The sequence below is a fragment of the Megascapheus bottae genome, chromosome 28 (assembly GCF_031878675.1).
Source record: "Megascapheus bottae isolate mThoBot1 chromosome 28, mThoBot2.hap1, whole genome shotgun sequence".
NCBI classification, from domain to species: Eukaryota; Metazoa; Chordata; class Mammalia; order Rodentia; family Geomyidae; genus Megascapheus; species Megascapheus bottae.
In genome coordinates this window covers 4,268,333-4,278,388 of record NC_143536.1, presented here as the reverse complement: position 1 = coordinate 4,278,388, position 10,056 = coordinate 4,268,333, and the positions used below count along the sequence as shown (strand labels likewise).

The 10,056-nt window shown below is 52.9% G+C and overlaps 1 protein-coding gene and 1 pseudogene across 1 annotated transcript in view; one reads left to right on the top strand and one right to left on the bottom strand.

The window, feature by feature from the left end:
• Positions 1–10,056, bottom strand: part of Cux2 (cut like homeobox 2) — a 99,894-nt gene that overhangs the window by 70,952 nt on the left and 18,886 nt on the right. The window lies entirely within an intron of this gene.
• LOC150045015 (large ribosomal subunit protein eL33 pseudogene) lies at positions 4,791–5,157 on the top strand (annotated as a pseudogene).

Sequence of the window (10,056 nt, the reverse complement as noted above, 5' to 3'; positions counted from 1 at the left end):
GTTGTTCCAACTGGAGCAAGAAATGCAGAGTCTGGGTGGGAACCATGCAGTGCCCGCCTTCACCAGGAGGGGTCCTCAGGAGAAGGTGGGGTGTGTGGCAGATTTCACTGGCCGCTGGATGGTGGCCACAGAGCTAGAGGCACCATCAGGCAGGGTTGCAGCAAGTCTCGGGTGGGGGGGGTGTGTGTGGGGTGAATGATCACTCCAGAAAGCTCCAGAGATCATGAAGAAAACTAGGCACTGGGGAAAAGGGAAGGTGATGCACCAGAGGCCCTCTCTCTCCTGATTGGTCAGCCCCAAATGACTGACCTGCCTGGACCACAGACCCTCCCCCAGTGGTGGCAGCAGCGGCAGCGGGCGCAGTGTGAGGCTGCAGTCATGGCCTCAAATGTAGTCCTCGCTACAAACTCACCAGGAGATCTAGGGCTCCTTGATTTATCCCAACTGACAAAACACCAGCCGGGAGCGGCTTTATAAAATATGGAACGGCTGCTGTCAGTTTTTCCAGCCCTTCTGCAGAGTTTGCTGTTAATAAAAGGAACGAATAACACATTCTATGCACAGTCCCTGAAGTGCAGTGACACAAGTCCATTTCTTTCTTTCCTTCTTCTTTCTTTTCTCTCTCTCTCTCTTTCTTTTTTCCTTTCCTGACAAATCAATCTGGCCACGGTCCATGGATACAGACAGAGCAAGCTCACCTTTATTAAGCCATTACCAGAATCATTTTATTTCCATTTATAATGTTCAATACACGGTCTGCAGACTCTTCTAATACAGTAATTAGACGGAACACTAGATAGATGGATTGAATCCAGATGATATTTTAGACCATTGTACCTTGCTTTACAATGTTTGTGCTGGCTACTGAGACTCCAGGATGTGTGTGCGTGTGTAAATGTGTCCATTTTCTTCTGTGGTGTGTGCCTGGCCCTTCCTCAGTGCCACTGTCTCAGAATAGTACAGAAATCCATGGGGACCCCACCAGGGGCCACCTCCACCCTCGGGGTCACTGGGACCCACGTGGACTGCATGCGAGACCTTTTGTGCATGCATATGCTGGTACTGGCATTTGAACTCATGGCTTCGTGCTTTATCACTTGAGCCACACCCCCACTTCAGCTGTTTGCCGGTTCCATGGCGATAAGAATCTCTCAGATTTATCTGCCCACTGCCTTAGAACTAGGATCTTCTGGTCTCAGTGTCCTGAGTATCTGGGATTACAGGCATGAGCCACTGTGCTAGGACCGTGACATTCATCTAGGTCACAAGACTTTCAGCTCTGGCTTTGAGCCAGCCCTAAACTGGGTTTAAAATGAAATTGTCATCGGGTGCACATTTCTCCAAGCGAAGTGTTCTCCACACCCAGGTCCTGGCTCCACTTCCTCAGTGGAGCTGTAACTCAGACAGAAAAGGTAATTTCCAAAGCGGTATAGGGCACTGAAGTGACAGCAAGGCTGCTGCCTGTCCCTGTCCCCAGCACAGCCCAGCTTTGTCCTCTTGTGTCCCCAGCTCAGCCACCTCCCCACACAGAGCAAGGGCAAAACAGAGTCAGGTGCCACGGGGGCAGGTCCACTGTCACCCTGCAGGCCTCTTGGCCACTAATGCTGATCAAGGTCCCACAGCAAGTTCAGGGCAAAGCTGGGATTTGAACCCAGGCCTGTCTGCCTATAGCAAAAGTGAAGATGGCCCCACTGCCCGTGACACATGGGCAATCTCAGGGCGGGAGGACTCATTCTTAGAGAATCAGCCTGTTTAAAATGACCTGGGGGAGGGAGGGAGGGCATTGCCCTCACTTACCTCCTCACACAGCGGCCACTTCTCTGCCACCAAGTGGCAGCCCAGGAAGGGTGCCATGGCCCAGGGTGGACCCAGACCCCCTGCTGCCTGAGCTGAGGTACCAGTCCGCTGGAGAGAAGCAGCATCGCAGTCACCACCTTTCTTCCCACACACTGATGGCTCCGGCCCCATGGGCCCTGGGCAGCCCACCCCAAGCCGGAGAAGCAGAAAATCTCCTCCAGCCACCCCTCACTCAGCCACCTACACGAAGGAAGGCCATGTGGCTGGTCTCACCCCGGAATCCCGGCTGCTGAGGAGGCCGAGATCTGAGGATCACAGTTGGAAGCCAGCCTGGTCAAGAAGTCTGGGAGACCCTTACCAGCCACGAACCACCAAAAAGCCAGAAGTGGAGTGATGGCTCAAGGAGAAGAGCACCAGTCTCGAGTGAAAAAGCTCAGGAACAGCACCCAGGCCTTGAGTTCAAGTCCCAGGACCGGTATGTGCATGTACGTGTACACACGTGTACACAGACACACACAGGAGCTATGCTCGGCAGGCCCCGGGGCTCAGGGAGCAGGGCCAGGGCCTTCTTCCTGGGCGGGGATCTGGAGGTTACCAGGGATGGGTGAGGGTCTCCTCATCCTTCACAGGCAGTGGAAGGTGACAGAGCCACCTGCTGCAAGGTGACCCCTCTGCAGAACTGGGGCGTGGGGAGGACTTGAGGCTCAGAGAGACTGAGCGTCCTGATGGTGTGTGCACAGCGCGTGGTCCACCTGCCAGTGGCCGTGACTCTCAGTGACAGCCAGGGCGGGCAGCAGCCCCCCTGCGCCCCCAGCACCCCCAATTCCCAGCGCCCAGGCCTGGATGGGAACAGCGACACCTTGTCAAGCAGGCATCTGATAGATGCAAATCGCTCTTAATTTGAATTTAATTATCAATGAAGTGAGCGGCTCCCAGCCCGCCACTCCGTCAGGAGTTGGCAGATACATCTGTGCCAGGGCCGGGCAGGCATCTGCTGGCCTTCATGCCAAGCCCCACATGGTGGCTGGCTGGGGTCCTCAGGGCTGACCCCCACCATGTCTGCAGCTCAGGCTACTGCCTTGTCTATGGAGCCCACACACAGGCCTTTTTCACAGGACCAGCAAGGTTAAGACACTTGCCTAAGGCTGCACAGCAGAGCTGAGTGCCTTGTGCAGAGCTAGTGTCACTTCCTGTGACACCACTGGAGGCACAAAACCCCCTGCCTGGCAATCAGCCTGCATGCAGGAGGGGCTGTTTGAGCCACCACGCTCCAATTCACCGCAGCCTCCACCATTCCCTGAAGCCCTGCTTCTGCCTCACCCACGCCATCCTCCACCGTGAGCATCTGCAGTGACTTGAGTTTGCAGGGTCCTTGCTAAATGTCCCCAGCCCCCCCAACCATGATAGTGGGGGTTGAACTCAGAGCCTCCTGCTTTCTGGGTGGGGCTCAGCAGCAGAGCAACGCCCCCAGCCCAGCCTGGGCATCTTGTTTCGCAGGCCTCGGGTCCCCCCTCAGACCAGGAGCCACCACGAGCTCAGAAAGCTCTGGTCAGCCAATGAATTTGATGAATGAATGAATGAATGAATGAGTGAGTGAGTTTTCCCTGAAAAGGCCAGGCCAGGGGCACTGGCGGCTCACGCCTGTCATTCTAACTACTTAGGAGGCTGAGATCAGAGGATTGTGGTTTAAAGCCAGCCGAAGCAGAGAAGTCTGTGAGACTCTTATCTCCAATAAACTACTCAGAAAATGCTGGAAGTGGCGCTGTGGTTCAAGTGGTAGCATGCTAGCCTTGAGCTCAAAGAGGTTCAGGGATATTACACAGGCCCCACATTCAAACCCCAGGACTGGCAAACAAACAAACAACAACAAACCAGCCAGAAACAGCCAGCCAGTGCCCCCATTGCCTCCTCCCAGCACAAGCTGGGACGTGGATAGCTCAGCTGCAGTCTACCATGACAGCTAACTGTCAGCCCTTAACAGTGTGCAGACTTCTCCAAAATTAAGCCAGGATTCACTACACAAGCCCACAACTGCATCACCCACAGGGCTGCAAACTGGGGTTCAAACGAGTTCCTTGTATCTGCAGGCCCACAGCTGCCTCCTTCTCAATAGCCACATGGCAGCCACAGGAGACAGGACCAGCACCACTGGAAGGCCCACGCTTTGGAATACTACTCAGCCATGAAAAGGAGGAAGAGGCCACTTTCCAGCCTCACAAACATGGCACTCAGTGAGAGTGGCCAGACTCCAAAGCTGAATGACTGTGTACAAGGAAAATGTCCAGCTCAGGCAAGGCCAAGACAGGTGAGGTACACATTGCTGGTCCCTGAGGCAGGTGGCGGGCAAGAGGACAGTGTGGGGTGTGGGGAAGGGACTGCTAATTTCTTCTTCTGGTAAATACAACGAAAAGGAAATGAACATATTTTGGAGCCAGCTACAAGGGAAGATTGTGCAACTCTGGCTGTTCCAAAGGTCACTGCACTGCTCTCTGAGGAATGGTCAGTTTTCTTTTTGGGGTACAGGAGGGAGACTTCGGTTTGAAATCAAGGCCTTACATGTGCAAGGCTGGTACTTCACTACCTGAGCCACTCCCTTAGCCTTTTTAGCTTTACTTTTCAGATAGCATCTTGTGCTTGTTTCCAGGGCTGGCCCTCAGCCTGAATCCTTCCAATCTTACCCTCCCAAATTGCTGGGATTACAGAAATGTACCCATTTCCCCGGCCCTCCAAGTGGCTAAATCCTTGATCTATGAGTTTCACTTCAACTTCTTTTCTTCTTCTTCTTCTTCTTTTTTTTGTCGGTTGGGAGACTTGAACTCTGGACCTGGGATCTGTCCCTGAGCTCTTTAGCTCAAGGCTACCACTCTACCCCTGAGCCACAGCCCTACTTTCCTCCTTCTAGAGCTTAATTGGAGATAAGAGTCTCTTGTTCTTGGTCTCACTGCAAACTTTGGAGGCAAATAACTCAGGCTGGTTTGCTCTTATTCCTTGGAGAGGCCTGCTGGGAACAGAACTTCTAAAAGGCAACATGTCTGGAAGGCTGTGGTTCAAGGCCATTTTTGCTGGTTATAAGTGAGGTTTCGGAACCAAAAGGAGCACATGGTTCTCCTTAAAATCGAAGACGTTTATGCTCGAGGTGATACCAATTTCTACTTGGGCAAGAGATGTGCTTATGTATACAAAGCAAAAAACAACACAGTGACTCCTGGTGGCAAACCTAATAAAACTAGAGTAATCTGGGGAAAGGTAACTCGTGCCCATGGAAACAGCGGCATGGTTTGTGCCAAATTCTGCAGCAACCTTCCTGATAAAGCCATTGGACACTGAATCCCTGTGATGCTGGACCCCTCCAGAATTTAATGAAAATTAAATAAAGTAAACCTGTGCTCTTATTTAAAAAAAAAAAAAGAGTCTCACATTCTTTAGTGCCTGGGTTGGCTTTGAACCGCAATCCTCAGATCTCAGCCTCCTGAGTAACTAGGATTACAGGTGTGAGCCCGGCTTCTTTCCTTTTTTTTTTTTTTTTTTTTAAAGAATGCCACCAGTCTTGGGGCCAGACTGTACGACTTCCCATCCCTGCTGAGCTCCTTTCTGCCAGCCTCGGTTTCCTCAGGCCCTCACACTGCCCAGATTGCCCAGCATACCTGACAATGGGGGCTCACTGAGAATTCCTTCCTGGGGTGTACTTGTTCCTTCCTGCCCCCCCCCCTGCAGCCTAGCCAGGCCCACCAGACCCCATGGCGTCTAAGGAGGAAGATCTGCAAACAACCCAGCAGATATCAAAGGCCTCTTAGGACTTTCTTCCTCTAATAAGCGTTGTTTAAAAACCGCAGCCTGGGGGGCAGGGGGGAGGCGAGCGCAGGCACACACCAGCCATGTGGAGATGAACTACAGGCCTTGTAAGTGGGGGGAGAGGAAGGAAGGGGGGACACTGTCCATAAAGAAATGTACTCATTGCCGTATAAAGTGGCGGCCCCTCTTAATAAGAATCCCACCTTAATAATAACAAGAAAATTAGATGTATTTTAAAAAGCCACAGCCTTGGGAGGGTGGGTGGGGCTGGGAGCCCTCCCCCCTCCCACCATGGCCGCCACAGGCCTGGGCCAAAGATGAGTGTCTGCAGCCAGGGCCCCTTACCCGTCTGAGGCCGTCTGGTCTCTGGGACGACATTATTTATTATGGGGAGGAACTGGCAGGGGCTCCGGGTGTCTAAGTTTTTTCTCTGATTTGTTTCTTCCCATAAGATTCCAGACTGGGGGGTGGGGGGCACCCAGCCCAGCTGACGCCGATGGAACAATCTCCTTTCAGCAGCATTAATTATCCGATGGCTTTCCATAACACAAAAGCAAACATCCAACCCCTCCACCAGCCAATAGTTAAAGCCTGGGGGGGGGTGATGTCTTTCATCTTGGGGCTCCCAGGGCACCACAGTTTGATAAAATGCCCTCTCCTCCCGCCCTCTACTTTCTGGCCTGATTAATTCACTCCCCCCCACCACATGCAGCGGGCCCATAGATACCCGTGTGCTGACTTGATTTTCTTCTATAAAAACATCCTTGCAAGAAATGAAAACAGCTCAGCCTGGGCTTGTTCTATTTTTTTTTTTTTTTGCCAGTCCTGGGCTTGAGCTCAGAGCCGGGGGCACTGTCCTTGGGCTTTCTCAAGACTAGAGCTCTACCATTTGAGCCTCAGTACCACTTCTGGCTTTTTTTCTGTGTATGTGGTACTGAGGAATTGAACCTGGGTTTTTGTGCATGCTAGGCAAGCACTCTACCACTAGGCCACACTCCCAGCCTGGGCTTGCTCTAGAAGGTGCGTGCGGAGGGGGATCCAGGCAGGGGACACAGCAGGCGTGAAGTACAACTCCTGTGTATAGCCATGGAGCTCTTGGGGTGAGCTCTTTGACAGCATTCAGTGAACGTAAAATGGGGTGCACAGGGTTCTGAGCTGGGTCTCATGTCCGCGTGAGCTACATGGAAAGAGCAACTCACCCCCAAATAGAAGACATCAAGGCAGGGGAGGTTTGAAGGCAATGTTTTGAACAAAAAGAATTTATGTGCACACGCGCACACGTGCACACGTGCACACACACACACACACAGAGGTACACACACACACACACACACAGAGAACAACCTCTGGACCAGATAGCTGTTGAATACATGCATATCACAGTCTGCGACTGGTAAATTCTGGCCCACAAGCCATACTGCTCCTCTTCCTCTGTAAATGGGGTTTCTCTGAGCTTAGCCACACTGGCCCCATGCCCACCACCCATCCCAGCGCCCTGAGTGGCAGAAGTGCCCAAAACCATCAGTAACTTCAGGACTGCAGAACTTCAGTCCCAATGTCCAGAAGATTCCAGAAAGAAACAATTGTAGTTTTCCGTTGCCATTGTGCAGTGTGGTAGAATCTCTTGCATTGTGCTCTGACTTCGACATGACCCAGCACTGTCCACGTGAGTCCACCCCATGTCCACTCCCCACCCGTGATCACTCACTGCACAGCCGTGGCGTGTCAGCACTGCCCCCCATCTCGCTCTGTCTCCCGGCTTTCTACAGCACCCTGACAGCGGCCGCATGCGCAGTCTCCCCTTCCCAGCAAGCTCTTTCAGTAGTCTAACTTAAAGAAAAGTACTTTGGGGATTTAATTAACACTGGGTCTATAGATCCACTTAGGATCAGAAAGGTAGGTGGGATCTCCATGTCCGTCCACAACACCCACCCCTGAGCTGCCGCTCCCCAACCCTTCAGAGGAGGGGAGGGAGAGGAACGATGGAGGGAGGGAAGGAGATAGAAGAGGGGGCAGAGGGAAAGGGGAAAAGAGAGAGGGAGAGAGGGGGAGAGGGGGAGAGGGAGGGGGAGGGAGGAAGAGGGAGGGAGAGGGAGAGTTCTAACTCTGTCACTTTGTCTCCAGCACCTGTTAAGCTTTAGCCTGGCTCCCGCTTGTTGCAGGCAGGTCCACTTCGGTCAGGACTCTGCTACTGTTTCCTAACCCTCTGACTGCCATGGTGAAAGCGACACTATTTTCCCCCAAGTAAATTCAGCCTCTCTATTATGATCACTGTATAAAGTCTCTGTAGACATAGAATTAAAGTAGCCCACCCCCAGCCTATGGAACAGGGTCCCTGCAAGTCAATGTTGTGAAACAAGGCCACTTGAGGGCCGGAGAGAACAAGGCGCTGCTTCTCCACCATAAATGGAGCTCAAGAGGCACCTGGGTGAGGACAACCACACCCAGAGACACGGGTGCTCTCCCATTCTTTCATTCATTCACTCATCACTGAAAACCTACTGTGTATGTCTGTGGACAGGTGGAGCTGGCTTCTGCCCATACTGGTGCCAAGAAGAAGAACGAGGGCCCGGCTGGGGGCGCAGCCAGAACCACATCCTGCAGCCCAGGAAAACAAAGTCCTCTTGGCCACAGTGCTTCAGCCACAAGCGGGAGGAGCTGTGGGAGGCAGGCCGCCATACCACATCCATGGACGCCAGGACTGGCGCCGGAAGCTGTGTCCCCTCCCTCCAGTGTCACACCTCAGTGCCATCCAGACCAGGCCTCGAGAGGGAAAGTCAATGGGTGACCAGAACGCAAGACCAGAGCCCAGTCACACCGTCTGATGGGTGGACACAGAACCCGCCAGGTCTCTGTGTAGACAGATGCTCATTTGATTTTTTAAATAAAGAAACCAAGCCGGGTGTCAGTGGCTCACACCTGTAATCCTAGCAACTAAGGAGGAAAGATCTGAGGATCACAGTTTAGAGCCAGACTGGGCAGGAAAGTCCATGAGACTCTTACCTTCAATTAACTGCCAGAAATAGTGCTAAGGTTCAAGTGGTAGAGCACTAGACTTGAGCATAAAAAGCTCAAGGGTAGGGCCCAGACCCTGAGTTCAGGCCCCAGGACCAGTACAAAAAAAAGAAAAAGGAAAAGAAAAAGCATTTCTTTAGATTGCTAGAGCGGGAGGAAAACCTGATTCACAAAAACTGGATAGTCACACTTCAAAAAGAAAAAAGTGCTCTTAAACCCTTTCCACAAACACTAGGCCATAGGTTTTGAGACACACCCCAGGCCCCCCACCAGAAACACCACAACCGGGTTGCACACACACACAAAAAAAACAGCATGGCTCTGTAATTTGGAGGCAGGGGGAAAGGCATTCCAGACCCCGGACACAGCATGCACAAAGGCCCTGTGGAAGGAACATTGGGTCTTCTGGAGGAAGGAGAAGGGCAAGCAGGCAGGCAGGGCAGTGGCTAGGAAAGGAGACGCTGTGAACAACACGGAGAAAAGATTCGCCCATCAGGTATCTGCCAGAGTTATGTAATCTGCCCTCTCGATTATATAACCAACTCTCAGAATTCAACCACAGAAAATAACCCAAGTGAAAATCAGGCAAAATTCGTGAACAGGCATGTCAACTGAAACAGGCCTTCTAGAAGCTGTAGGCCACTAAGAAATGAGTGGTGGCATGTGCGAGACCCGGGCACACCCACCCATGGCCACAACCAGGAATAACAACCCCAAACCCCAAACCCCAAACCTGATATAAGCAGGTGTGGGTAAACTCAAGGCGCACCTGGAAGTCAACATGGCACAGCCAGAGTGGACACAGAAATGTGGTGGACTTCTAATGAACACTACCAAATCACTCAGCAATCACCAGCCTCAGGATGCACCACATAAAAACAAACATGCAATCATGTACAAACCCGTGTGCCAGCGCCGGTGGCTCTCTTCACCAGTGTCGGAAACGAGGCCTCGGGGGAAGACTGCCCAGCAACGAAGAGGAGCAGGGGCCGGGCGCCCCACCACGAGTGAAAGCAGTGTGTATGAGAAGACGGCACTCGGAATCGGTCCATTCACTGGACGCTCGGGGAGAGCTGAGGCTGGGGAGGCAGTAGGGGGGATCGGAGACTGCAGGTGCAAGAGGGGGAACAGAAATTGGGGGGAAGACGGTGGTCAGTGCACAAAGTGCTCCAGGCTGAGCAGAATGCCCCAGGGCCCTTGCTCCTGCCATGCCCTCTCATTCTCCAGTGGCCTGGCCTCACTCCCTTCCTTCCTTGACCAATTCCTATCAGTTCAGAATGCCTATTCGTCCTCCAAATGCCACTCAAAGCTCACACACGCTGGGGAGGGAATGGACAGAAGGGCCAAGCACTGGGGCTGAGGTGAGCAAGCGACCCTGGACCTGCTGGCCACAACCCCCGGGTGTGCGGCGGGTGGGATCGGGGACCTGCGTGAGCGTGGGCTGGCTGAGGC